The 22232-nt window shown below is 46.8% G+C and overlaps 1 protein-coding gene across 3 annotated transcripts in view; it reads right to left on the bottom strand.

Annotated features, from left to right (window-relative positions):
* LOC135254493 (uncharacterized) overlaps positions 1-17233 on the bottom strand; it is a 71888-nt gene extending 54655 nt beyond the window's left edge. For 2 of the 3 annotated variants that reach the window (XM_064334687.1, XM_064334688.1), the window contains exon 1: positions 16798-17233. The gene's annotated coding sequence lies outside the window, so the exon portion shown is untranslated. The remainder of the gene's footprint in view (positions 1-16797) is intronic. The other variant, XM_064334695.1, reaches the window with a different exon arrangement.
* Between the last annotated feature and the right edge of the window lie 4999 nt (positions 17234-22232).

Below are 22232 nucleotides of genomic sequence, written 5' to 3'. Positions count from 1 at the left end.
CCCCGCCCGTTTATCCGCGCAGGGAGCTAAAACCGCTGCTTCATCCCGGGCCCTTAATCCCTAAATCCGCAGCGGCTGAGCGGGCCGATATCGCACCTCTCCATCGGCGTTCCCGCTGCGCCGGGAGAAAAGCGCCGCTTCCCGCATTCCCGCCGTGCGCTCGGAATGCCGGGGGGGGGGGGGGGTGGCCAATCAGAGGAGGGACTCTGGTAGGCGACACACAGCTCGGCTCAATGGCCCTGTCAGGACCGCAGTAATACACATCTTTCTCCAGAACCGCGCTCCTTTAACACCGGGGTGCGAAACCCAGCCCGCTGACAGCGATACGATTACCCTCTTAGCACAGCGCTAGCCCGAAACAGGGCAGGAGCGCCTTTAGTGGCTCTTCCAGGCATTAGCAATTGAGCACAGACACCTTTATTCCCTCTCAGAATCAGGCATTCGTAAGCGAGCACTGACATCTTAATTCCCTCCCAGAATCAGGCATTAGTAACTCAGCACAGACATCTTAATTCCCTCCCAGAATCAGGCATTAGTAACTCAGCACAGACATCTTTATTCCCTCCCAGAATCAGGCATTAGTAACTCAGCACAGACATCTTAATTCCCTCCCAGAATCAGGCATTCATAAACGAGCACAGACATTTAAATTCCCTCTCAGAATCAGGCATTAGTAACCGAGCACTGACATCTTAATTCCCTCTCAAAATCAGGAATAAGTAACTAAGCATTGACATCTTTATTCCTTTTCAGAATCAGGCATTAGTATGCGAGCAGACATCTTTCTTCCCTCTGAGAATCAGGAATTAGCAATTGAACACAGACACCTTTATTCACTCTCAGAGTCAGGCATTAGTAACCGAGCACAGACGTCATTATTCCCGCTCAGAATCAGGCATTAGTATCCCAGCTCAGACATCTTAATTCCCTCTCAGATTCAGGCATTAGTAAGCGAGCAGACACCTCTATTCCCTCGCAGAGTCAGGCATTAGTAACCCAGCACTTAATGACAATACAGCTGAGACACCCTGCACACACACACATCAACATCAACCGACTCAATCTCTGTACCAACATCTCAGAATCTGTCAATTGAAATTCTCTGCACCAACGTTCACTAACACACATCCAATCCACGCAGTTCCATCGTGCTGACATCAATCAAATCACAGATACCGTGTCAATGCCCAGACATCAAGCAAATCTAAACACCTAGTGCCAAACCCCCACAATCTAATAGCCTGAATGTCTAGTGGAACCATAATCCCATAATGATCACTAAAAGCCTGTTTGTGCTCAGACATTTATCTCATTACATTCTCTGCTCTCTCTCTAACTGCAGAGCCAGTTCAGACCCCGGTGGGACGAGACTCATTACACCTGGTGAGGAAAATCAAAAGGCTTCAGAGTCAAACGTGTCTGGGGGAAGAAAGAAAAAAAAACACTGGGAAAGTAAAATAAAATGCTGACTCGCAGAGGTGGTTTCAAATTTTGGCAGTTTATTATGGTTGCTGAGAAGTAAACTGGATTAATTGCCTTAAAGACAAGTGTTGGGGGTTTAACAAATCTGATTAAGCGTGGCTTTGTGACCAAGACCACTGATGGGCTCGTGGGGCACTTTCCAGTTCGGGTTAGCCTGCATCAGCCAATTAGAAGTCCTTTAGTCTCCGTCCCTACCAGGACGCCAATGGAGACAAAGGTCAAAGGTGAGTTTTTAGAGCTGTGGCAGAGGAGGGACTGCACGTGCCCAGACAGTCCCAGTAAACGACTGGAGCAGCAGGATTCTAACGGGATCGAAGAGGAGGGCTGGCATGAGCCGAGACCGAAGGATAGGCCCCATGGGTATATTTAACCCTTCAAATTGTGAGATCACAAATACGTGATCAGAATGTTTCATTAACTGAACGTTCTAATGCTGATGTAACAATCACTGCTGGTAGTGGAAAACAATAGAGTTCTAGAACACCGACTGAAAGAAAAAAAAAACATTCCAAAAAACCTCATCTTCAAAGGGTTAAGCGGAGAATGACTAGTGCCTGCCAGATACAACTAGCGCAAAAAAAACGAAAATGCACACAGATAATGCTTTGTCCCATTTGTGAAGGAACGGGCTGTTGGCACACCCTACTTCCACCTCACCGCTTCCTGTGCAGACAAACCTTTAGAGACAATAAAGGATTTCATGATAAAAATGACTGGGGTACAAGCTTTCATAATTCAAAAACGGTTATGCAGACAGAAATGAAAAACATAATCGCTGACAGCAGCCAGTGTGCGAATAACACAATGCACAAATCCTTTTTCTATGAATTTTTGAGAATCCGTTCGCAAAATTAAAAGCAGGGCATCTTTTATCCTGGACACCCAAAGCAGGCAAAATGTTCCACAGGCCACATCCATGTCTTGCTGGCTACTGTCGTGAATAAGGCTGCATTCTTCTCATCGAAGAGAAGCTTCCAGGGCCCTGCGGGACAGGAGCGCTCTGGGTAAAGTCCCAGATACCTGGGCTCGGGCACTGCCAAGTGCTGTAAATATTTAAGGTCGGCGTTCAGCGAGCGGAAAAGCTGATGCCGTTAGATGAATGCGCTACAGAGCTCCTGAGCTCTCTCAGAGATCTGCCAGAGACGGTCCCTTCTGTTCTGCGGCCAGATTAATGATCGCACGGCACTTTAATCGCGATGTAAGAAAGCAAAAAAAAAATTTAAAAGACAGTTAACGTAAACAACGGGATGAGTGCAATTTAAAACCGATCTTGCAACACAAGCAGTTTTAACCTCTCGGTGCATTGAAAAAATAAAAAATTTTTTTTTTTTTTTTACCAATTTGTCCCCCAGGGTAGGACACTGCCATTGTACCCTTGAGCAAGGTAATTAACCTGCATTGCTTCAGTATATACCCAGCTGTATAAATGGATGCAGTGTAAATGCTGTGTAAAAAGATGTGTAAGCTAAAAGCCTGTAATAAATTCCCTGCTAGCCTTGCGTTTTGGGGCTCGAACACACTGAGCCCCCCCCCCTTGTTCAAGGCCAGGCTTAATGGCCCGGCTCTCAAGGTAAAACGGGGGGGGGGGGGGGGCTTTTTTTTTGTTTATTATTTTTCTAGATCCGGAGGGCAGAAAGCGAGAGTCTCTTTTTCGTCTCGGTGCACTCCCTGATAAACGAACAGCGCTTAATCGGAAAGATAAACACCGTGTAACAGGTGACGAGGCACAAAGCTGTACTTCTCTTAGGCCTGGTCTTATCCGGAAACACTATCAGGGAGCGGGAAGTGGGTGGGTCAGCGTCACCCTCTCCACAATTAAAACCTCTGAGACTGAAAATCTCTGCCCGGTCGGTGTTCCGGTTAATAACGGCTTATTAATTTCGAATGTATACATGCGTTATGATGTATCAGAACCAGATTCATTTGGAACGCAGATGATAAAATACATAATCTTCACTGGTGACAAATCTAGGCAAGAGCAGGCTCTAAATTGCTCCAACATCTTCCAAACTCCTGAAAAGTAACATTTCCAATGTACTGTATCTGCGTCACACAAATTCAGCCCCATCGCGATAAAATGAGCTAAATAAACTCTTGTGGTCCCAGGTTGGACTCAAATGTACTCTGTTTAGAGCTGAATTAACACTGGACATTTTACCGTGATTTCACAACCGTGGCCAATGGACACTGGGAACCCTGTTTGCCAATAAAACTGAAGGTAAACAGCCCCCCCCCCCAAAAAAAAATCCATAAATCCGGTAAATATAGGGAATCCCAGACACAGAGAGACTTTATGTGAGACCGGGCAGTTTTTTGGGCTTTGGGGAGGCAGGTTGGTGACACACGACAGAACAAACCTTCCAGGCGAACCCGTTTAGGAACAGAGAAGCGCTCTCCACCGACCTCGCGAGCTTGTTCCGAGACACACCTTCCCTCTGTTTGCTCATTTTCACCGTCTGAACTGCCTGTCCTGTTTACTCGTAGCACAGAGCACACCACTGCTAACCTTTCAGCATTGTTTTCGCTAAAGAAACAACGCTAAGGATCGCTCTCAGTAAGGAGCAGTCATCGGTACCCAGGGCTGCTCTCTGTAGACTACAGGCAGTCACTGCTCTCTGTAGACTATAGGCCTTAGCAGCTATAGGTGCACAGGTGAGCTCTTTGTAAGGAGCAGCTATAGGTGCACAGGTGAGCTCTTTGTAAGGAGCAGCTATAGGTGCACAGGGCTGCTCTCTGTAGGCTATAGGCCTTAGTGCCTATAGGTGCACAGGTGAGCTCTTTGTAAGGACCATCTATAGGTGCACAGGACTGCTCTCTCTAAGGAGAGAAAACTCACCAATAGTAAGAAATCCACCCAAGATTTCTTCTCATGGGGGAGTTTTTTTTTATTATAAACCTCACTTGCTTGCTTTCTGGGTGGTTCAGGCCTGGTTTTTATCCAGTTTTTCCCTGCAGTTGCTCCATAAAGCGCCTTTGTAAAAAAAAAAAAAAAGATGGCGTACAAATAACACTGATTTGATCGGATTCTGACGACGAGGCTGAAGACCTGGCAGGACTCTCTTTTCCCCGTCGATGCTCCTGCAGACTGGGTCGCCCTGTCTGACTGCCGGCCCCCTCTCTCTCTCTCCTCCCCCCCCCGGGCGTCTGTGTCCTGTCAGGAGGACGAGAGGGCCGCGCCTTCGTACGAAACCAGCGTCGGCGATAAACACGAGAAAGCTCGCTCGTTTCATCTGCGAGGGTCCGCATGCAAATGTGCTGTGCGTGTGTTTACACAGCGAGCGTCGCTACCGAGGCGGCCATGGGCCCCGTTTACATTTTTTAAAAAGTATCTACTGTTTATCACATCTGAGGAGAGCATACCTGGAACAGTAGGTTAAATAAACCTGCTCCTCGAGTCCAGGGTTCGAACGCTCCCCCTCAGGGCCAGCAGGACCGTTCCCCCATTTTGTCACTCGGTGAAATTGGCTACTAGGATTGCAGGGAGTAGAGTGGAACCTCGCATTTCAAATGTACCCCCTGTCACAACAGACAGATCTTCGACAGGGTATTTAAAGAATGCAGTCCAAGCGCTGGGGCAGACTTCAAAACAAATATTTCCCCAGTGGTACATTTTACGCAATGGAAAAAACAAGGCTTCGCTCAACCACTGCCTAAAAATACCCACTACCTAAAAATAAAGCGTCAAAATTACAGAAAGTAGGTAAAACACTACCTTGAAAAATATCACAAGGTTTATGTTCAGATGTTTATGGGCTTTATTGGCCTGTACAGGGACAGAGACACAATTTTTGTTGCCTTGGCTCCATAACTCCAGCACACTGGATTTGAAATTAAACAATTATGCCTCAGTCGGACAACCAGATTTATTCTGTCTGACCTTGCCGTGGCACTAGCCAGAACGAATACGTGTGTGTGTGCGCGCGTGTGTTTATACATGTCAGCTTTCCTTCCATATGGAATGTTCCATACGACGCTGGACGACATTCAGACCCGAATGCACCGAACGTAGCAGCGCTGTGTTTCTGCAACTCACGCCATTCTGTTTTCCCTCTCAGTGGAAACGTACAGTACGATTTTCAGAAAAGCCACTCGGTCTCTATTTTATTATTTTTTTCCGACCACTAATTAATCATAATTCGGCGCAGTTACAGGCAGTCGGGATGAAGGAACTCCGTGCAGGGAGCAGAGGAACTGTAAAGAGAGTCTGTGGTTTCGCTATAGAAGGAGACTTCTCTCCTCACAAACTCTGACGGAGAACCCTCTGTGTCACCACACCGGAGCTGATAGGCAAAGCTCGCGATTCGCAATCCTCGAGCGCAACGTTAAACAACGCAAGCATTCTTCTTGAACCACTCAATAAACAAAACATGCTCAACAAAGTATTTGTAAAAACGAAATTGTGGCAAAAAAAGTGATAGCACGTCTGTTGCTTTTGAGAGGATGCATGTGTACAAAGGTACTGCCTTACATTTAATCTATACTGAAACAAAAAGAACAGTGAGAGGCGGCTACATTTTAAACTCTGACATTTATTCACACATATTTGTAAGAGCACTCCACGAACCCTGAGGACTGATAGCTAGTCTTCAATCATCCTGAAGAATCCCTAGAATGCTCTGCAATGATCTGTTTAATTATTTTAAACTGTGATAGTTCGGCCATAAATTCTTTGTTTGTGTTTTTTGGGCTTTGGTAGACGAGGTGCTACACAGTTGTTCTTTTGCAGTGGACACATATCAGAAGGAGAGTGTGGCATGTTAACAAAAGCGTAAACTTTAAAATCTTCAAACGTTAACAGAATTTAAAAACGAAACCCTCTGGGTCTGTAATCTTGTGTGTGTCTGTGCTGGCCAAACATGCTCTTATCTCTGCCCCACTGATGACCTTTTGACCCCCGGGGGGGGGGGGCCTGACTTGGGGCCCGACAGTGAGTCAGAACACCAGCCGCGGTCTCCGTGGAGATGGGTCACCCCACCATTACCCAGCATTCCTTAAATGTTTGCCAGCCTATAATGTGCTGGCGCCCAGATGCCTCCTCAGTAATCAGACGGGAACGGAGCCTGATACCGTTTGTTGATCATGGCCACGCCTGGCCTTCGGGTCTTTGGGTGGTCCTGGACGGCCCATAATTCTCAGCTAGAGGTCAGAGGTCAGGGACACTCGTGTTCTGTGAAGGGCCCAGACTAGGAGCGGGGTTTTTTTAAAAATGTATTTATTGTTTTTATGGAGAGCCAGAGACATGTTCCAGCACCAGGATGTCTGCAAAAGCCCCTTTCTGCCAAAAGTGAGCGGCAGTGTGATCTTATTAATATCAGGCACAGTCACAGCACTGCGGCTGAGAACCCACACCGCTGTGATGTCATTCCTCTCAGATTGAGGGAAAAATTAAGCTAAGGGAAAAAAGTTCAAATGCTCTGTGGTTGCAGAAGGACTACAGGCCGCAAATTATCAGCAGGGGCTACAAAATGGTCGACACGGCTCGATCTGCAGCGTCCCCCCCAAAGTGTAGCGAAACGCACAGGTGGGTGTGTCACCGAACAGACCTGTGCTGTCCTAGGGGGCAAGGTGCCGGTGGGGGGGGGGGAGGGGGGTGGATTGGCCTGATGAGCCCCTTTTTCAAGGTGAGAAAGGGGGGACCCCCTTTCAAAATAGGGTTTATGCAGTATGAGAGCTATTTGCTCAGAGGCAGCAGCAGAAGGGCTGTTGTAAGACCGACAGAAACTGGAGCGCCTGGGATCTGTTGCAGCATTAAAGAGACCTGCAGTGCATCCCAGTGTGAGGAACTGCTTTTAATCTCCCAGAGCCGTATGCAGAGCTGGGCTGAATGCACAGCGAGACGTGTGCATGGCCCTCTGCAGAGAGACAGCCGTGAACAGCAGCAACACTCCAGAGATGGAAATTACATGAACGGGAGGCTGTGGAACAAAACAGAGAGAGGGAGGGAGGGAGAGGGGGAAGAGAGAGAGAGAGTTTTGCATGTGTGTCTGTGCCTGTGTCTATATAAAAGCCTGTGTGCGGTTGAGTGATTATGTGTGTGCATGCATGTCTGTATGATTATATGTGTGTGGGGGTGTGTATGTGGGTGAGTGTGCGTGCAATGTGTGTGAGCGTGTGGGTGAGTGTGTGTGCGTGCATGTGTGAGTAAGTGTGTGTGTGTGTGTGTGTGTGAGTGGGTGTGTGTATGTGGGTGAGTGTGCATGCGTGTGTGAGTGAGTGTGTGTGTGTAATGTGTGTGAGTGTGCGTGCATGCGTGAGTAAGTGTGTGTGTGTCTGAGTGAGTGTGTGTGTAATGTGTGTGTGCGTGTGTGGGCGAGTGTGTGTGTGTGAGTGAGTGTGTGTAATATGTGTGTGTGTAATGTGTGTGCGTGTGTGCTTGTGTGGGCGAGTGTGTGTGTGTAATATGTTTGTGTGTGTGTGGGTGAGTGTGTGTGTGTGTGCATGTGCGTGTCCTGAAAGAGGTTAAGTATGGGTATTGTAAACTCCAATGCATTTTGCAGATGCTAGCAGCGTCATAACCACCCTTGCCACAGCAACGCAGTTTGTGCTGACAAATTTAGTTCTGACTCCCCCGCCCCACCCCCCACCCCACCCACTCTGGGGGGACCACAGGCCCCCTCTCCCGGCCTCTGTACGGGATGCCCGTCCCACCAGGCCTGCAGTCAGAGTCGGGACACAGAGAGAGAGTCCTGCCCCTGTGCTAAAACTCCGCCCACAACAGACACGGCCCTTAAAGTCGCTCTTTAAATAAATTTAAAAAGTTCAATTTTTTGTGACTTCGAAAATAACACAAAGTTCAAACACACAGGCTCACGCAAATGTCCCTGATGCTCGAATTTTCAATTCAGTCCAATTCCTTTGATCAAATATTTACGGGAAATTTCTTTGTCTGTATCAGAGTCCGCCTCTGGGTCCAGTGCTCTGAAGTCTTCTGCCAGGGGAGAATTAATAACTCAAAATATTTTCCTGTCCAAAAAAAAATTTCACAAATATACACTTCACAGACATTAAGCACTTATTATTTAAGTTTATTATAACAGATTATTTTTGTCCTGACTGGAATGAAAACACGGTATAAGGCTTTTTTTTTTTTTTTTTTTTACTTCTCCCTCCGTTTGCTTAAATCATTACCCAGCAAGGCGTGCTCTGTGTTTAGTTAACAGATAGCCCGATTGTAGCGGGCACACCCATTTTCTCTGATTTGCTAATGTTCAGCGCAGCACACGTCTATCTTTGTGGCACACGTCTATCTTTGTGGCACACGTCTATCTTTGTGGCACACGTCTATCTTGGGCCGTCCCTGTTTATACAGCACACACCCACCCACTGCGCATTTCACTTCTCTTTAACAGTCACTTCTTTTCCACTGAAACCACAGAGCCATTGCAGTAGACTTTTTTAATAGGCTTATTCTGCGGCGACAATATTTTTAATACCACACCCCTGATCTCTCTCTCTCTGTCTCTGCCTCTCTCTTTCTCTGTCTGACTCTGTACACACACACGCACATACACACACACGCACACACACACGCACACGTGCAACTTGCTTATGGTTCCTTTGAAGCATTTTCTCTCACCAGTTGTACACAGGTACTATAAACACAGATAAGCTCCTCTGTATCTAACAGCATAGCGTTGTCACAGTGTTTGTTTTCCCTCCTCCTGAAGTGGAAAAGTTATAGGGGTGGGGGTGGACAGGGGCACATACCTACCTGCACTGAATTATTTTTCGTACTTTCCCCAAACGATATCCATAGATAATTATGATCATGATAATATCCGCAACTAATTATGTTCATAACAATTCCCACAGTTTATAATGCTTACAACAATTCCCACAGCAAATAATGTTAAGAAATTTATCCACCACTACTAATGATATGCTTAGCTAATACTGATCATGAAAATACCCACAGCTAATAAAGTTAATAAAGGCATCCATCACTAATAATTATATGCTTAGTGAATAGTGATCTCATAATATCCACAGCTAATAACGATTAGAAGCAAATCCAAAAAGTTTTACAGCGACACCTACGAACATCCAGTCGAAGCCTCCAGAGTCAGTGCAGGCTCTGCCACGCCCTGCCTCGTTCAGCGCTCAAACACCCGTGACTGGACGAAGGCCTGGCGTGGAAAACTGACGAGAGACGACACACGAGACCATTTCACAGCGCTGACACGCGTCTTAATAACCGCAATTTCCAATTGGACCAATCAGATAAAAGCGGTCATAGCAACACCAGGTAAAAAAAAAAAAAAAAAGCCTGTAGAAGAAAAAAAAAAAAAAACGATGCTCAGTCTGGCTAAAAATAGATAGCAGGTATCAAAAGAGCCTCTGTACGGCAGAACTGCCCCCCCCTCCCCCAACCCCGGGGGGTGGTTTAAAATAGCAGCTGGCAGAGGCCCGCGCCGACGATATCAAACGTGTCGGATCTCATCCGCTGGGGCGATCAAGGTGTGCGCGCTATCGTGCTATCGAGCTCCGCCAAGCTCCGCCGAGCTCCCGAAGACAAAGGGCCCGTCTGTTTCGGCTTCTCCTAGGGGCTGAAACTGGGGCCCTTTTGTCCCAGCGCATCGGCGGCGATCGCCACAAAAGCGGTTCGGCGGTGAGGGAGGCATCGCTCAGGTTCGCCTTCAACCCTCAAGCAATTCTCCCTGCCCCCTTAACAACCGCTCTTTAAATCATCACAAGGGTGACATTGTTTTTTTGTTTTTTTTAAACTGCATTCACTCTAAAAACATATTTCTGGCTCCTATTAAAAATAAGCTAAGGCTGCACGTTTATTTCTGTTTTGGCCGTGTGTTAGAATGATTAGCACTGTAATAATAAGTGCTGCTTTTGTGGGAAATTATTGGCAACACCTTGGAAAAAAACAACAACTTGCAATCTGTGGAGTACAGTGTGTGCAATGCTACCAGGCCACATGTTAATTAAATTTTTTTTTTCCCCACTTAAATTTTATTTGCATAGCGCTTTTTACAGAAAACTATCACAAAGACGCTTCAAAGGGTAGCAAGGCGAGAGACAAGAGCAAAAAGAGCAAACAGAGCAAACACCAGGCCTGAACCCCCCAATAACAAGTGCATGAGGTAAACTCCCAGTAGTCTGTGTGACTACCGACTGCACTGCTAATTTTACTTCTGGAAGATTTGCAAATACATCATAATTTAATGAAATGCAATATGCTACATTTGGCAGGCTCTGAGCTTCAAAAGAACACCCTCATCTTGAACTCCTTGTTACTCCTTTTTTTTTCATGTTCAGCTGATTGCTAATTTTGAAGGGGCGGTCTTAATCCCTTAATCCTCCCACCCCCCCACCCTCCCCCCTCCCCCTCACAAACACACACACACACAAACACACACACCAGGAAGGAGGGAGTGTACCTTACAGCTGTGCCTCTATGACACAATATTGTGTACGCAAAAAGAGCCAGAGAGCTCTCTCCTGACTGAAGAAATGCTCGCTTGAGGTTCTGAAGTCAATTATCAATGTCAACACACACAAAAAAACAAACAAGCCTGCAGAGTTTGACTTCACCAAATGTTCTCCAAAAACTCAACCGCAGCTCAACCTTCTCTGGAGCTTTCCACACAAACACCCTTGCAACACATCGTCATATTTTTTGATGACACCCCCCAAAATCTTTAGGTTTAAACCTTAACACCTTAACACACAAAATGGGGGGGGGGGGGGGGGTCATTTTAACTTCAGGAGGTCCAGAAGTGCTCTGGATCGCCAAAAATGGTAACGCCCGGGGGCCTGGCGGCAGTTTAAAATGGCGTCCCACTTAAGTGTGAAGGATTTCATCACCGTGAAGATCTCGCGTTGAAGTACAAACTCCTCACTAAGCGTCTCGCCGCGGCGCTCTTTTCTCTGGAGACTCGCCGGACGATATTCGCGGTGCCAGCCAGACGCCATAAAAAAAAAAATACGGCCAGAGTACGGATGGGAAAATCTATTAAAGAACAGATTCACATCTCGCGCTGGCAAACGGTGCTCCTGTTATCCGCGAATCAAAACCGCTACTGAGAGTAATAACAAAGGCCTTTAGAAATAGGGAAACAAACTTTAAAAAGAAACTATAAACACGTTATATATACACCTTAAACATAAGATAACATCATTTGCAGAAAAGTGTTTAGTTGTGTAAGGGTACAAAAGTTCATTCACAACATTAAGATTGCCTCAAACTATTTATACGGCGACTGTTTTTTAAACATGACTACGGTTATGTTTGAGTTTGGCGCACACAAACAGCCACAGAAGTTCAGCCGCTAGTTTTCTTGGGCCTTGACGGGGAAAAAAAAAGTTGTTTTGGGAGAATTTCGTCCGCCTCCCTCCTCCGACGGCGACAGTGGCGGCCGCCACCTCAGAGCAGCTTAATCGCTCAGACGCCACGGTAACAACTCAACAGTAATAACGGCTCCGTTTCGTTTAAATAAATTGCTGTCGTTAGCCGCGGAGCTCTGCCAACGGTAACTGCTCTGGGCAGGGAACGCCGGGGTCAATGGTTTTCTTTTCTTTTTTTTACAGTCAAAAGATATGTGCTGTCGCTAACAGGCTTGCAGAGAGCCTGAAGGGAACAGCTGTTCTCCAGTAAAGAGTGGCAAAGGCCTGTATCTCACTTTGAGGAAAGCAGAGAGCCGTTTGTGACAGCTGCTCTTACTCTTGGCTCTACACTAATTTGTTTTTTTTTTGTCGCTTTTCACAACCAACAAATAAACGAATGCCTGTACATTCATAAGCACAAGTTGGGTCCTACGCCCTTGAAATCAGACTTGAAATCGGACCATTAGTGCCCGGACGTCATTAATGGGACCGCACTGGGTTCACCTTTTCCACATATTAGGCTAATGCCCTTTACACTGGAAAGGGGGTCAGTGATAGCGCACTCAGGCACTGCAGGTACCAGGCGGTGACGGTCACAGTGCTCGCTGGGAGCTGGGCCAGACGGCGGCCACAGACGGGCGTGCCTCTCGGACCCCTCCTCGGTCCCCCCCCCCTCTCCTTTGGGTGGGAGATAAAGAAAGGGAGGAAGGGTCTGGCCTGTGTGTGACGGGAGAGGGGCGATGTGTTGCAGGGACAGGAGAGGAAGAAGCACTGATAGTGGTTAACTCTCCCCCCCCCCCCCCCCCAACACTGTCCCCTTAAAGCATCCGGAAAGGGAAGCAGCAACATTTCCTGAAATCTGATTGGACCGACCAAGTTACAGCCGGCACTGCTATTGGTCAGAGACTGAGCTGGCGCATCCAACTGCTGCCCCACCTGCATGATGACGTCACGACCCAGGGGAACTGACCATTGAAGAAGCGGGGCGCATCCCTGGAATCAGAGACTCAACCCCAGCGGTCAGGCTCAGAAGCCCCATGGGACGCGAGCCCGGAGGTCTGCCAGCGGCAGGCAGCACAACAGGCCGGGCGATCAAGGGCCGACTGCCAGTGGTTACCGCGCCGACCTGACTTCCACAATCTCCCCGACAACGTCCCAAGGGGGCGCACCACAACGCCGCCAACCGAACCCTGACGTCCGACGTTCTCTCTGAACGGGGGGGGGGCAGCCTGTGCCAGGGGTTTGGCCCACAGCTATACTGGGAGGGAGGAATCTCATTCGAACCCAGAGACGCACCCGAGGGCCTCATTTCACCGTCAACGATGCGTAGCCTGATGCTCTCAGCAATAATCTTTTGTCTGATAATTAATTGTGCCCCTTTAAAATCTTGTACACGATGCCGCTGTGTATCATTGTGCCCAACACTGCTCAACAACTTCCTTTCCTGGCAAAATATTTCTTAGTTTAAGTCCAAGTCTGTATTTAAGTGGGTGGAGAGATCGGTTTGCCATTTGCGGGTCAGCCAGGCTCAGTGAATAAATGCCAATTTCTGATTGGCCGGTGAGAATGTGAACGCACGTGATGTGCTGTCAGTTCGCCCATCACTGAAACACTCCCACGCTGCCCTCCTGCTGTGATAAATGAAAGCAATCGAATCTCAGCGCGCGCTCAGCCGCAGTAGATAAATACTCCCTCTGTGTCCGTTGCCTTGACAAGCGTTAAAGCAAAGCCTCCGTGCCCTTTCCTTCTGTCTTTACCGGGAAACGTCCCCCGTTCGGTGGGTCCGAGCAGCGGCGATCGCGTCACGCGCTGTCGGGAAACCGGGAGATTATTTCGGAGCGGAAATGAAGAAGTGCTCTGTGTGTGAGGAGACTGTGCTGACGAGCGGCGGGACACACCCAGCGGTCTCTCCTGTGACGCGTACGATCACGCGTCTGTGTCACTCAGCTCAAACTCATTTCAATAACGCGCGAGTGAAATTAATTAAGGTTATTTGATTAGAGAGGGGCTGATTAGCCATCCCACAGGCTGGATAATAACATACACAAGCCTCAGGGAATGCTATCTGGCTTCCACATCTACAGGCGACTCTCACCAGGTAATGCTGCCCCACTGCTTTCTCTAGGGGGACTCACTGTAAAGGACGTTTTTGTGTAAGAACTTAAGTAAACATCACAAGAACACACATGCTGTTCTTACACGCTTATTTCGCACTTTTAATTTAATCAAGGAAATAATGCATGTTGGCTGGAATGTTTTTTTAAACTCAGTTACCTGACAACACCTGCACAGCAACCTGTACTGAAATGGGAAGGAAGGACCCTGGAAGAGATGGTGCATCAGGACGCTGCTTACACGCATGCACGCACACACATATGCTCACACGCATGCACACATACTCACATGCACGCATGCTCACATGCACGCACACACATGCACGCACATGCACATGCACGCACACTTACATGTGTGGTTAGGAGTCTCTCTCCATTGATAAAACCGGAGGCCATCTGCCACGGGTCTCGCAAAGGGAGAAGCTTCCAGAACACGAGTACGCGCTTGAAGATCGGCCAAAAGACGAACTCCGGTACCAACGAAAGGCGCCCAATCCCTAAAAGCTGGTGCTGGAAGCAATTTCAGAAAACCAAGACTTGAAAGGGCTTCGCTGCTGATGTCATCAGTGTGCGTGTTTGTGTGTGTGTGTACCCGCGCGTGGAGGCCATAAATTCAGGAGCCCATAGGCCGCTCAGAAGGGCTGCACATGAACGTTAGAAACCACAAATAAACTGCTGAGGGAAGTCTCTGTCAGGGGGAGGCGTTCTCCCAAATCCAAATTCTGTTTTTCCCCCACTACCAATAAGCAGCCTTTAAAGAATGAGAGGGGGAAGTGCAGCAATGTGTTTCTCTAAGAGCAGATCAATGATGCCATTACCTTCCAATCATAATGCCGTATCTGTTTTTGATACTAGTTGGTAGCTTGCCATTCAAAAACAATACTGCACATTAAATACAAATTAATATTCTGTGGATTATTTTTTCTTTTTTTAAATAAATAAATAACAGATCAGTAATATGCAGAACATTTAACTCATTAGTAATGAAGTCTGGGGTCCTTAATTTCCCCACCCACTCAGGATCTCACCCAATCAGGAGACCCCACTGACTCCAGACTCCGCCCACTCTTAGACACAGACAGAGGGCTCTGTATTCATGGTCAAGGCACAGCTGTGGAACTCCGGTGGTAACTCATGGCGATGGCAAATGAAGGCCTCCAATGGAGTTTCAGCAACTTTATGACTGTAGCCAGTAGTATTTTTTTAAAAAGAGAATGGTCTTAATGAAACACACACCTATTGCGTCGCAGCAGTCAATGTGGATACGAATGGGCTCATAGCAGACCGTGAAACTGCCAAACCAGGTACACTCCTTTTGCACAGGCCACCTGCTAGAACCCAGGCGTGCCTGTCACCAAAATATGACCCTGAGAGAATTCTAATAGAGTAATCACACACTCACACAAACACACACACACGCTAAAGGCACTGTGGATTAAAACACACTTTGTTCTCGCTCACTTGTTATAAACCTCAGATAAACCTGCTATCAATCATCAAAACAAAAAAACCTGCCGAACCGGTTTCCTGAAACCACATCAAACCAAACACGTGTTCATCTATCTGTGCCAGCTGTTTACTTGATTCAGCCCGATTATTTCTTCTTCAAACACAACTCACTGAAGTCCTGGGATGAGGGAGGAGGGGGGGGGGAGAGGTGGGGGTGGAAACATTTGGGCGCTCAGTGGGGCAATGTGGCTTAAAAAAATACAAAACTAATCCAACTTAAAAAAAAAAAAACAAACCCCCAAAAAAAGTACTTCTTCATGCAACAGCGAAGGCCCCCGGTGGGACTGAATCACAGTGTGACACACTGGGAGCGAGGAACAGAAGAGCGACCATGTGTACACTTGCTGTGTTTATCTTACACCTACTCGCTGAGCACACCAACCCAGCTGTGACCCATAACATTGGTGCACCTACTCCACAGGCCGCACAGCACTGAAACACTGAAATATTTATCTGACCAAAATGAAAAAGAAAAAAAGGAAGAAGACCAAGCAAATGCATTCCACAAGGGGCTTCACATATTTAAGTGTCATTGCAAGAAGATAAATATTATTCTTCTCCACCGGTGAGTAATAATTTATGGCTGTGCTTTCAGTAAAATAATCGTTTGCATCTGTAAAGTTTTGCACCTCGCAACTAACAAGAAAGAAAAGTCGAAAAAAAGTCAATTTGATCAAGTACAGCGGTGTTTAATATCGCTCATAAGGGGAAAAAAACATCTATTTCCACCTGATAAATAAACTTTGAAGTAGCAGCTCCAGGTACGGGTATATTGTGAGCATAAGCGTTGTTGTCACTGGGGAGACGCATTCGTATTATTTTAGCTCGTCTCTCTCGGTCTCTTCATTTCCCACCAACAGCATCTGTCAGACAAGCGCGGCCTGCTCAAGATTAATGAGCTGTCAGCCACGGCCCGTTGCCGTAAATGATGTCCTGCCTTCGGTTAAAAAAGATAATTGCTTCTTGTTGGAGGACATCACTTTAACTCTAAACTAAACCAAGAGTACTTTCCCCCCAGAAACATCCTTCATTCCCCGCCGCTGTCTGACTGGGAAATCTTTAATTGGACGGAATTGGGAGCGATAGCATTGGGAAAGAAGTTCAGACCCGGCTTGTTACTCTTACTTACAAATATATATGCAAGTGTTACTTTTTACCTTTCATAAACAGTTTTGTACATTGGTTTTGATGATCGCTGAACTTGGCAAGCAGCGTGAATAAAAAACGAACACTTTGCATTTGATATTAAGCCTGAGACAAACGCTGATTGAGTACAGGGAACACGAACTACTGCGGTACTCCGCATAGGGTGTGTTCTTAGCTTTCGGTTTACTTATTTAAAATGTAGTCTACTTACCAAAAATGTCGCCGCTATTTCCAGGTGCGTCCTTTTTTTGCAGCTGTCGTGGTAACCTTTGGAGGATAGCTGCGGTCAGTCCTGTTTCTGTTCCAGCAGTTGCTGTCCGGTCTCGTCAGTCCATGGTGATGGTCACCTTCCTCCGTGCAATTGTTTTGATTAGTATGCAGTTATTGCAGGCCAGAGACATATCTCCACCCGACGCCTCTGAAAATCAGTCCACAGGCCATAAATAAAGCCACCAGACGAAATTGTCGACTGGGGTGTCTAAACTAACTTTTTCCATTTTTACGATAAGATACATAAACTCGTTTCTTGAGCCATAGTCAGTGGCTCGCCGGACCCGGGGTGCATTTTCAAACTAACCCCGAAAACGCCGGCTGTGCCTTTGATTGTTTTCACCTGTGAGGCTGTGATTCGTTTTTTTTTTTTTTAAAGCTGCCTAACTGGACGCGAAACCCGCGCGCCGGGCAACACTGCCCGCGTGCTACGCTTCTCATCACTCTGAAATCTCAACACTAACACAGATCAAACTGCAGGGACGATGTCCAAAAAGTCTGACACGCTTGATTTTTCATCCGGGCATCACCCTAAGGCCAAGAATGGGGGAAATGATCAGAGATAGTTAACATTGTCGCGGTGTATGTATAATACATGTATAATCATCGATTATGATTTGTAGATTTCTATAAATCCCGGTAGATCGTTCTCAGGTCGCACAGTATATTTCCGACCGAAGTCTGTTTATTTGAATAAAATCTACAAGCCCAGAGAAGTGCCATTTGACATCTGGCTGTAGTTGGACACTGCTTTTTTTATCAATCGTCTGGATAAGTGAAATCGAACTGCTTTTCCGTTAGCTCCCTTATCCCTCAGCGTATTTGATGAATATGTATTTCCGTATTTAGCACATCTGTCCTGCGTTATGTGCTGATCGGTAATTCAGCAGGCAAGACGAGGAGGGAAAGCACAGTGTCATTAAGGATAAATAATGATGTAGCTCGAGTGCTTCTTTCATGTTTAATAAGGGGGAAAGGAAAGGGTGTAGGACGATCCCCCCCCCCTTCAGGAGATGAGGAGGCTGATGGGGGTTCACGCACACACACATATAAATTGTGTTTTTGTCGTGCATTTGTGTTTTCACAACATATCTAGCATACTAACAGTAACACACTGCTGTATCACAAAAGAAAAATGCAACACTCAACAACGCTTTGATACATCAACACTATATCACGGCTAATCGGCAACACTCAACATCTATCTCTCTGATGCATCAACACTGCATCACAAACCGCTCTGATACACCAACGCTGCATCACGGCTAAACCACAACACTAAACAGCGCTGTGATACGCTGTGCAGTCATTACTACGGAGCAGAAAACACGTAGGCTTTTTGTGCACAGGGTCATTTCCTGGTGGAAGACCGCAATGTGGAATAAGGGGCGTGTCTGCAGACGTTCAAAAGGTGTCGTTTGAGTCACATCTGTACACTGACGTACCCGGAGCCAGACAGACTGAGAGTGAACCCTTTCTCATGGATGCCCATGTTAAAGCTGAAAGAGCCAAACAGGGCGTGGGAAGTAGGGGGTGAGGAACCAGCCCTCCCCCCCCCCTCCCGCCCCCAAATCTCCCCCGTTAAGAGGCCAAGTGCAGCGCTGGGGTGTTTGGGGATAAGGGGGGGATGTCCTGGGGGCTCCAGGATTATCCGCTTACCTGAGCAGTTTTATCCCCAAGGTGCTTCCACACCATATCAGGAGTGAGCGCTGAGGAACGGCCTACCCCCTCCTGCACCAGGTCAGGGGTCTGTCTGCTGGCTCAGGTATATTCCCCAAAAATCACACTATTTCGGGGGTTTCTGTCCCCCCGTTTGAGGTGTATTTCCTAAGAATTACACTAATCCAGTGGGGTCCGTTCTCTGCCCTGAAGTGTATTTCTCAAAATTACACAATTCCAGGAGGGGTCTGTTTCCTGTCTGAGTTGTGTAAACTTCACTGGGCCATTAACTCCAGTGTTTTGTTTTTTTTGCCCCCCCCCCCCCCCAAAGTTGTGAGTTGTGTTTCCCGAAGGTACAATCTCTGTAAATCACAGACGTCACAAGATTGACTTAACAAGGCAGGGTCGTGCACTCGGAAGACTTGTCAGTCGATTTAACTTGAATAGAGCTCCATTGCTCCATCTTAATTAAAAACACGTCTTAACCACGTTCTCATTTCTCAGCTATATTTGCAGTTACATAAAAGCCCTGCAGATTCACATTTTATTCAACTCGTGCTCATAATAATTGAAGGAGGTTAAAAATCAGTGTAGAGAACGCTATGAAAGCCATTAGTCGCAAGGTTTCACGTCAGGTGTGGCATGTGATCGCTCAATCAGGTTGGATCACCAGCAAAAGGCTGTGTGCCAAAAACCAACCAAGATGTTCGTGGGAACCGTCCAAAACCAACCTCCAGCCCCAACATTGGACCGGCAGATCTCATGCCCCATCTCAGGTGGGTCCCATAGCCTATCTCAGCATCCATGCCCCATCTCAGGTAAGTTCCATGTCCCATCTCAGGTAAGTTCCATGCCCCATCTCAGGTAGTTTCTTGGCTTACTGGCTGGTTACCATTTTCCAACCCTGTCTGCACTAGCCTTCACAAGAACTGAATCTTCTGAGAAGAATCTCTCACGCCACGGCACCAAGAATCTGTTTTCGCTCAATTAAATCCAATCCTCTCACGTGCCTCTGCTATGCTCTGTTATGCTGCAAAAGAAAAACACCAACAGCGCTGCAAAAGGAACAGCCATTACAGAGAAGTTCGTTATCTTGGCCCTCTCTCCCAAATTACCTCTCAAGAGCAATGGGAGTTAGCGGGATAGCGTGCCCGAAAACCAGGCGGGTTCCGGAACACGGTTAGCTCGGGGTAAACGAGCACGGGCCGGCCCAGAGACAAAATCTGCCTTTAATGAATCAGGCCAGAGCCGGAACCAATGACGGCAAAATGTGCCTTTCTGTTGCCATGGTCGCGGGACACGCGCTCGTCAAACGAAGACAACTGTAATAACTGTCAGCTGTCAGCCTTTTTTCTTCAAGGAAACATGTTTTTCTGCGATTTCAGCAGTTGGCAAAATTGAGGGAACAGCGAAGTCGTTGTTAAGGGGCTAAGGTTGATTGAATCGGGCTACACTCTCAGAAAAAAATGTTTTAAAAAGTGCCTAAAAAGGTAGAAACGCTTGGCACCCTATAAGTACGAAACACTGCACTCCTAGCCAGTAATACGCAAGCATTTGAACCTTTTTTGGTCGTAAAACGTACTTATGAGCACCCAAATAGAATAACATTGTCGTTTCAGGGTAGATTTTGGGATTTTTTTTCCCCTTAAAGAACAAAAATGTGACTCTACTGTACCTTCATTTCTGAGAGTGTGTGTGGACAATTATTCTGAACAATTCTTCAAATAAATGTTAGCTTGAGGGATGCTCTGACGGGATTTTATGCTGGCACAGACCTCATTTTCATAAACACACCGAAGCCTGGATATAGTCAGCATTTGTTCTCAACTGACAAATAAATGCATCTGTTCTGTTCCGTTTTTTTTCCCTTTTCAGACAGACACAGACGGGCGGGTCACCAACACTGACCCACCAAACTGTTTAAAATAATACTTTTCATTTAGTCACTGTAAATTATTTGGGGACAACCCATTAAACACGAGCCCATATCTCCAAAGAAATAACAGAAGTACAATCTGCCATATAATTACCACTTTCAGAAAGTTTTTTTTTTTTTTGCGTTTCACAGCATGTTATTCCCGTGTGAGTGCACGTGTCCTTCATTAAGCAAGCTGCGATCGGAATGGAAAAAACAGGCGTGTGGAAGCGGGGAGAGAGTTGCATGTTTTATTACACGCATACCTGCAATATCTGACTTTTAAATCTGAAAGTTTCGAGTGGTTCAGCTGATGTTGACAATAACTACTGCCAGGAAGAGACTAGAAAAAGGCTTCAAGGAACATCATGGGAATGCAGAAGCATTTTTTTCCGTCCTCTTCCAAAATGATGAAAATCAACCCTCATAATTCCTTAATTTATTTTTACTGTCTGCACATGTCTCAGTTTTTAAAGGGGAGAAATTAAACTTAATGGGGCAGGTGTGTTTTTGTTTTTGACACTTTAGGGTGTATTTAAGACAGTTTAGGCACAGCTTGCATACACAGAGCTTTACCTCGCCCCCGCCGCCCCCCCCCCAATGGTGAGCTCCACCCTTCTGTATACAGTGAGCTCCACCCACCTGCATCTAATGAGCTCCACCCACCGCCATAAGTAAGCTCCACCCACCTCCATCTAATGAGCTCCACCCACCGCCATGAGTAAGCTCCACCCACCTGCATCTAATGAGCTCCACCCACCGCCATGAGTAAGCTCCACCCACCTCCATCTAATGAGCTCCACCCACCGGCGGCACAGACAGCGCTGTCCGTTCCCACGGACGGGCGGGATCAGAGCGGCTGAGGGTCGGCCTGCCAGCGTGTGCCCAATGCGATGCCCAGCCTCTGGACCCCCCCGCGGGCGGGCAGGACCGTGAGGATCACGGCACTGTGATTGGGAAGCCTGGCTCCCCGCCCTTCCTCTTCTCCCCGGTTTCCCCGAGAGCAGGGGTTGCCAGTTCAGCGCGCGTGCGCCTAAAAATAGCTCCAGCTTTCATCTGGATGCTCCTTCGCTCAAATTTTACTCGCAGTAAATTACGACCCTTTGCTTGAAGGCAAAGAGGGTTTTTCACCACAATCTGCACCGCTGCCAGATCCAAACACAAACATTAGCTACTCTAATTAAGGAAGAGGGATAGAAAGCGTGAAATAATTTTAGGCTTTGGCAAGATACACGCACATCTAATAACTGGAGGCTTGACAGATCTGAAAGTCAAACTCAAACAGAATACAAAAGAAACCCCAGAACCCCTCTGGATTAAAACATGTCCCATTTTTCCCATTTTCAGCATAAACATGAGATCTGATTTGAGAATTAAACAGTACCCCCTCCCCCCCCCTCACACATTCCACTTGTACTTCATTTGAACTGTTTTATTGGAACTCCTGCTTTGGCACAAAGGGAGATCATTGCTAACCCTTTGAAGAGTAGGTGTTTTTTTTTTCAAAAGTCACATGTCAGTTTTCTAGAACTCCACTGCTTACACTTAACAGTAGTGATTGTTGCATCATAAATTAGAATGTTCCGTTTAGAACACCCTGATCACATATTTGTGACCTCACACCTTAAAGGGTCGAAACAGAGTATTTGTAAAAATTCTAAGTTCTCCTCACAGAGGGATATTAATTACAGCTTTCTCCTGCACATTCAAACTAACCCATAAAAAACCCAGCACACCTTCAGTGAAATAGCTCTTTAGTTATGAAATACTCATGGAGATCTGTTCAGCATTTTTTACTTCCT

This window comes from Anguilla rostrata, chromosome 5, assembly GCF_018555375.3.
Source record: "Anguilla rostrata isolate EN2019 chromosome 5, ASM1855537v3, whole genome shotgun sequence".
NCBI lineage: Eukaryota > Metazoa > Chordata > Actinopteri > Anguilliformes > Anguillidae > Anguilla > Anguilla rostrata.
Note: the sequence above shows the minus strand (reverse complement) of the source record. Positions and strands in the feature narration are given on the sequence as shown.